Source organism: Cryptomeria japonica, chromosome 10 (genome assembly GCF_030272615.1).
Source record: "Cryptomeria japonica chromosome 10, Sugi_1.0, whole genome shotgun sequence".
NCBI lineage: Eukaryota > Viridiplantae > Streptophyta > Pinopsida > Cupressales > Cupressaceae > Cryptomeria > Cryptomeria japonica.
Window position 1 is genome coordinate 13,283,303 of NC_081414.1, and position 8,290 is coordinate 13,291,592.

Sequence of the window (8,290 nt, forward strand, 5' to 3'; positions counted from 1 at the left end):
ACATTACAAATTTTCATTTTATAACAATTTGAATTAAAGCTTCTTAATGGTTAATAATAGATAGATAAGTGATTAATGACTTTTTTCAATGCAATACTAGTTATTATGTATAAAAATGAAAATAAATTAGTCAAAGCAACCAACTATTTAATATTATCATTCAAATTATATATATAATCATTAGATTATGAAACCCATTTCTTTGGCAAGAAAATTTCAAGTTTTCTCATTAATTCTTGTTGTTGTTCATGTGTATAATTTTTCATGCCAGGCTCCTTCTAGAGACTCTTACATGCAACTAGAAAAGCTTCACTAAAATGTTCTTTGGGCATCATCTAACAGGCATAAGGTTTTCCATTTACCCCCTTACGAATTATATTTTCCCCCTCATAAATTTAGAGGTCTTGGGTTGTTTCCTACCTAGTGACAAGTGTTAGCTCTTTATGTTAAATGCCTTAACCTCATTGAAATGAAACCCAACAAATATTTCTAGTTAATCAAATGGCTTATTCTTTGGAATTGCATTTCTTTTGGCTATCTAGTTAATCAATCAACATGAAGGGGGTTGGTTTTCAAACCCTTCTCACCAAGAAGAATGTTTGTTGGCATAACTGACGGAGATGATGGTGTACCAGTAAAGGACGGTTGGTGATGATATATTGAAGGACTATTGGTGATGATATAATTATGATATGATGCTTGATGATCAGTTATTTGTGTTGTCATTGATGGCAACCATGTGTGTTTATGTCTTGGTATGTCATCTAAGAAGTCTATCAGCTAAGTCTACTGATTATAGATTGAAATGAACTAAGTTGAAAATCAAAACTACCAAGTGATAGTGAATCGATAAGCAGGAATAGAGAAGGAGACGGTTGTTGTAGTAATCCATGTTGAGTTAGGTATTGCGGTGTGAAATGTGTGCTTATGAAATTATAAGAAGTCTATGACTTGAACCACATCATGTTTGGAGAACTGGAAGTCATGTTTATAATCAACTGTTTCATTTTCTTTGTAGGGTTTAAGAACCGGTAATAAGATCTTTGACCGGTGATGTTTTATGGTTTGGCAGTGATACTTTTCATGTTCATAAGCTGGTGACGACGTGTTAGAATCCGTGTGAAGAGATAAGATGATATTTTGGCGCGTTCAAGGATTGAATTTCTTGGGAAACAATGAAGTGCTTAGCAGAATGTGTTAAGGGTTTGACAGCTTATCAGATCGATGTGCGATGATAAGTTATGATCATTCAATCGTTGTAATTATCTTGAAATTTGTTGTAATGATCTGTATGATGAATTGTAATAATTTATAATGATCTGATATGTTCTATGATGTAGATTCATTGTAGGTTAGGGTTATGTAACTGACCTAATTGTAAAGTCTATTTAGGTGAAGTTTTAGAAGGTTTAGTGTGTCGGTGATTAGAGGAGTGTGTGTGTCAAATCAGATTGAGATGTCTGCATGAGAGAAGCCAATTGGAGCTGTTTATGGTGAAAATGGATAACAATAATAACAAAATTGAAAGGCTAAATGAATTCAACCACCAAACCCTAGCCTAACAACAACAAAGATCCACCATAACATATGAAGATTACCTAAGACAATGCAAATAACTCAAAATCACAAAGATTATACCATCACATGTCCAATAGGGTTTTGATCTCCATTCTTCCTATCTCCATTGATCTTGCTTGATATATTTGCTCTCAGATTTTTATATGCACAAGAGCTCAACAAAGAACGGAATGTGGTTGCAAGTAGGATCATAGTGTAGCCAAGTCCTCCAAAATTGTTGATTAGGATGAGTGATTAGGGTTTGATAATGAAGAAGGCATCTCCTTAAATAGAAGACACAATATGAAATGGAGGGATAAGATTGAGAGGTGTAAAAAGGAGGTCGGCTAGGATTAGAGGGTAGGTAAAGGAAATAATAAAATAATGAAAGGGGTAGGTAGTGTATGAATTAAGAGATGAATGACATGTGTCATAGGTGGAAAAGGTTAATGAATTAATTAAATAAATAAAGATTTATTTAATTAATAGAAGAAGTAGGATAATTAAATAAATAAAAATATTTATTTAATTTAGGAAAAGGATAATTTAAATAAATAAATGTATTTATTTAAATGAGAAATAAGGCTAGAAGAGGATAAATGAATTAATTAAATAAATAAAGATTTATTTAATTAATAGAAGAATTAGGCTTAGATAATTAAATAAATAAAATATTTATTTAATTAGACATGACAATTTTGAGTGTCTACAGGAGCTAACAAGGATCTGTAATAGCAAGCTATGAAGTGCCGAGTCCAGATCATTTATCTGTTATTTCTTAACAGTTGCAACAACATTAAAATCCCTTAATCGGGTAGGTCCTAATAGGCACGATCTTGTAAATCCCTTCACCGGGTGACTCATTAATTTGGGTTTAAGTCCTTTAGCAAGGTTACTCCTAACAGGGCTAAGTTATAAAATCCCTTGACCAAGTGACTCCTAATAGGGTCTGCTCTTAACTAGGCATTGTTGTAAAGCTCCTAACCGAGCTAGGCCTTTAACAAGGCGCATTTTGAAAGAGTGCAAATTTTGTGGGTACCAATTCGCATTGTGGTTTTACTCGTTTGGCTTTTCACATGAAAAATCTTTGTGTTCATATGGTGGTTGATTTGTTTATGTGTATTTTGATATTATTTCATTGCTTACATGTTGATGAACACATGAATGAGTAGTTTGGTAAAGATCCTAGGAAGATGATGAAGAAAGAAGGTCCCAAATTCATTAAGGACAACTACAAAATATGGAGTGATAGAATGAAGATATATATCAAAGGTATGGGTACCCAGTTTTGGAAACATGTTATTACTAAGTATGTACCTCCTGCTGGTCCTCTAACTGCAGATCATCTTGAGGAGCAATAGGAAAGAATTCAAGCATTGGAAGCCATTGTAAGTACACTTTTTGATACTAAATATATTGATGTCCATCGTTTAGAGACTGCTTTTCAATTTTTAGAGAAGTTAGAATTAATCTATGGTGGTGATAAGCATGTTCAAAAGGCTAAAGAAGGAAGTCTTAGAGGAAAGTTTGATGATATGAGAATGATGGAATGAGAAAACATTACTCAGTATGGACAGAGGATTAAAGAAGTTGTCAGTGGAATCAAAAGTGTTGGTGGTATTATAGAAGAAGACACTATTGTGAGTAAGATTCTTAGAACTCTATTACCTTCCTATGCAATTAGAGTGTCTGCTATTCAAGAGTTGAGGTTAGTTACTAAGGATAAGGTTACCGTTGATTCTTTGATTGGTAAGCCCACTGCTTTTGAATTAAATAGTTTTGATAACAATGCACCTAAGACAAAATCTTCTTTTAAAGCATCTGTAACTAGTGTACCGGTGAGAAAAGGAAAATATGTTTGTCAAAGTCATGAATGTAGGTAAAGTCATCTTGGCGGTAGTAAAGTTGATGTGGATGATGAAGGTAATCTGATGGAATTTGATGCTCTATTGGCTAAAAGACTTCCTAGAGGCATTGGTAAGTACAAAGGTAGGTTGCCTCTCAAATGTTTCTCTTGTAACAAGATCAGACATATTGCTACACATTGTCCTAATAATGATTAAAAGGAAAAGTTTAGAAAATATAAGGGAAAAGGAAAGAAACGACGCTATGTTGTAGTTGATGAAGGAGTCACTGATGAGGAATATGAGGATGACGACAATGAGGAGATTGTTTTTGTTTTTGTTTTTATTAAGGAAGATCTATCTAATAAGAAGGCTTTAGTATCTCACATTGATAATAGTGATGAATCGATTATTGACATTGGATGCTCACACCACATGACAGGTGATAAGAACAAGTTTATTTCTCTTAAATAATTTGATGGCGGTGTAGTAAGATTTGGAAACAATTCGCCTTGTATGGTAAAAGGAAAAGGTTCTATCTCTTTGAATGGTACAATTAATGTTGATGATGCATTTTGGGTTGGAGGTTTAAAACATAACTTGTTGAGTGTTGGTCAATTGAATGAAAAAGGTTATCATCTTGAGTTTAAGAGAGTGTGCATGATCTTAGGATGCAAAGGAGAATTAATTGCTACTGGTAAGCAAACTACAGGTAACTTATTGCATCTGAATGCTAATGTGAATAGTTGTTTGGTTGCTAAGGTTGAAGATAGCTGGTTATGGAATAGAAGGTTTTGTTGTGTGAACTTTGATAATGTGGTTAAGGTTAGTAAATCTAGTATGGTAAGGGTATGCCACAACTTGTTAAACTAGACAATGTGTTGTGTAAAGAATGTCAGTTGGGTAAGATGACTACATCTTCTTTTAAGAGTAAATCTTTTTCTTTTGAGCATATTCAAGATTTGGTGCACAATGACTAATGTGGTCCTATGAGGACTAGAAGTTTTTATGGTGACAAGTATTTCATGATATTTACTGATGATTTTTCTAGAATGACGTGGGTTACTTTTTTGAAGGAAAATTCAGAAGCTTTCAACAAGTTCAAGGCATTCAAGGCCTTAGTAGAAAAGGAAACCGGTAAGAATTTTAAGTGCCTAAGATTTGACCAAGGTGGAGAGTTTACTTTAGACGAGTTTGTGAGATATTGTGATGAAAATGGAATAAAGAGGCAATTGTCTACACCTAAGACACCACAACATAATGAAATTGTAGAAAGGAGAAACAAAACCATTATTGAAGCAGCAACAACTATGTTGATACAGGGAGATGTACCTAAGATGTTTTGGAGAGAAGTGGTCAGTACTACTGTTTACACATTGAACCAGGTACTTGTGAAGAAAGTTAATGATAAAACACCTTATGATTTATGGTATGGTAAAACTCCTAATGTCAATTATTTCAAAGTTTTTGGCGGCAGATGTTTTATAAAAATAGATGATTGTAATGGTAAATTTGATGATAAAAGTGATGAAGGAACATTTCTTGGCTACTCTACTAAGAGAAAAGATTTCAAGTGTTACAACAAAAGGACAAAGAAGATTGTAGAGAGTGTGAATGTAAAAGCTGATGAGTACTCTGATGAATTTGATGATACCAGCAAATCTGATCCAGTAGATGATGAACACAAACTTGTGTTTATTGAACCAGAAGTGTAGAAAGATGTTGAGCAAAATAGTGCAGATGAAGATGCTCAACTGGTAGATGAAGAAATTGAAGAACAAGAAGAGGTTATTGCATCAGAACAGGTTATACCTAGGTATGTAAGGTTAAATCATTCTGAAGACCAGATAATAGGCGATAAGAATGTTGTAGTACAGACTAGAAGAAAATTTAGAGAAAGCTCTTGTCTGATTTCTATAGTTGAACCAAAGATAGCTAGAGAATCTCTTAAGGATGATGACTGGTTAAATGCAATGAATGAAGAACTTGATCAGATTGAGAAAACCAACACTTGGTCACTTGTTCCTCTAGACTTGATGATAAAAATGTGATTGATACAAACTGGGTATTTAGAAACAAGTTGAATGAAGATGGTGAAGTGGTTAGAAACAAGGCAAGCCTAGTTCACACAGGGTATGCACAATAAGAAGGTGAAGATTATGGAGAGACCTTTGTACCAGTTGCTAGGCTTGAAGGAGTTAGAATTCTACTTGCATTTGCAGCTTTTAAAGGTTTTAAAGTTTATCAAATGGATGTGAAGTCATCATTTCTGAATGGTATTCTTGAAGAAGAGGTGTATATTGAACAACCAGATGGGTTTGCTTTGAGTGAAGATAAGGATATGGTATGTAAAATGCATAAGTCATTACATGGATTGAAACAAGCACTAAGGGCATTGTTCGAAAGACTTCATGCACATCTAATAAAGATATGATTTTAGAGAACCAGTGAGGAAAACAATATTTATTTGAAGACTGAAGGAGACAAGATGTTGATTGCAAAATTATTTATTGATGACATCATATTTGGAGGAAATGATGATATGAGTATGACTTTTGTAGATGAGATGAAGAAAGAGTTTGAGATGTCTATGATAGGTGAGATAAAATAATTCATTGGATTGCATGTCCAACAACTGAAAGGTGGTATTTTTATCAGCCAATCTAAGTATGTGAAAGAAGTGTTAAAGACCCTAGGAATGGAAGACTGTAAACTGATTGGAACACCTATGGTTATCGGTTGCAGATTCTCAAAAGAATATGATTCACCCTCAGTGGATAAGAAGGAATATAGATCTATGATTGGAAAACTTCATTATGTTGTTCATAGTAGACCAGATATTGCCCATGCAGTTGGTTTAGTAGCAAGATTTTAGAAGAGCCCTAAGGAGACACATATGACATCAGTGAAGAGAATATTCAGATATCTTAGAGGGACAGTTGATTATAGATTGTGGTATCCATATAGAGGCAATTTTTCTTTGCATGTATTCACTGATGCTGATTGGGCAGGGGATACAGATGACCGAAAAAGCACAACCGGTGGAGCATTCTTTTTAGGTGGTAGATTGGTGTCTTGGATCAGTAAGAAACAAACTTGTATATCTCATTCTACAACAAAAGTAGAATATATGTGGATCGATCCATGAATTGTACACAATCTATATGGATGAGACATGTCTTGGAAGGACTCAAGAAAGATATGAATAACCGATGATCATACATTGTGATAACACTAGTGCTATAAACATTTCTAAGAACTCGATATTGCATGCTAGGACTAAACATATTGAATTGAAGTATCACTTTTTGAGAGAAAAGATGTAGGAAAAGAAAGTGAGATTGGAGCATGTGTCAAGTAAAGAGTAGTTGGCAAATATATTCACTAAGCTGTTACCTAGGGTTACCTTTTAATATCCCATAGGTAAGTTAGGGGTTATACCCCTACCTAAGGTCAACTAAGAAGATGTGTAAGCATCAATCCAGTGGACTCATTGAATATCTTTCACTGTGGATTAATGAGAAGTGGGCTACTCCTCAGGGGGAGTAGCAAAGATTTAGATAGAAGATGCCTTTGCACCTTTGGCATTGTTGTCAAAGTGGGAGAAGAAATCTAACAGTTAGGGGGAGAAGGACAATGAATGAAAAGGAGGAGAAGATCAAGTGAAGAACAAATCAGTACATCATGGCATAACGAGTTGATTATTTTGTTGTTACAGTTTTTGGTGTTGCCATCAATGTCAAAGGGGGATATTATTGGCATAACTGATGGAGATGATGGTGTACCGGTAAAGGACTATTGGTGATGATATAATTATGATATGATGCTTGATGATCAGTTATTTGTGTTGTCATTGATGACAACCATGTATGTTTATGTTTCAGTATGTCATCTAAGTTATCTAAGTCTATCAGTTAAGTCTAACCGGTAATAGATTGAAATGGATTGAATTGGAAACAAAAACTACTAAGTGACAGTGAACGAATAAGAAGGAACAAAGAAGGAGATGGTTGCAGTAGTAATCCATGTTGAGTTAGGTGTTGCGATTTGGAATGTGTGCTTATGACATTATAAGGAGTCTATGACTTGAATCACATCATGTTTGGAGAACCAGAAGTCATGTTTATAATTGACTGTTGTATTTTCTTTGTAGGGTTTAAGAACCAGTAACAAGATCTTTGACCGGTGATGTTTTATGGTTTGGCGGTGATTCTTTTCATGTTCATAAGTTGGTGATGACGTGCCAAAATTTGTGTGAAGAGATAAGATGTTTTGGCGCATTCAAGGATCAAATTTATTGGGAAACAACGAAGTGCTTAGTAGAATGTGTTAAGGGTTTGATAGCTTATCAGATTGATATGCGTTGATGAATTAATCATTCAATGACTATAATTGTCTTGAAATTTGTTGTAATGATCGGTATGTTGTAATTATTTATAATGATCTGATATGATCTATGATGTAGATTCATTGTAGGTTAGGGTTATGTAACTAACCTAATTGTAAAGTCTATTTAGGTGAGTTTTTAGAAGGTTTAGTGTGTCGGTGATCAGAGGAGTGTATGTGCCGAAATAGATTGAGATGTCTGCATGAGAGAAGTAGATTGGAGCTGACAAGGATCTGTAATAGAAAACTATGAAGTGCTGAGTCCATATCATTTATCTATTGTTTCCTAACAGTTGCAGCAACATTAAAATCCCTTAATCGGGTAGGTCCTAATAGGCCTAATCTTGTAAATCCCTTCACTGGGTGACTCATTAATTTGGGTTTAAATCCTTTTGCAAGTTTACTCCTAATAGGGTAAAGCTCCTAATAGGGCTAAGTTGTAAAATCTCTTGATCGGGCGACTCCTTATAGGGTCTACTTTTAACCGAGCATTGTTGTAAAGT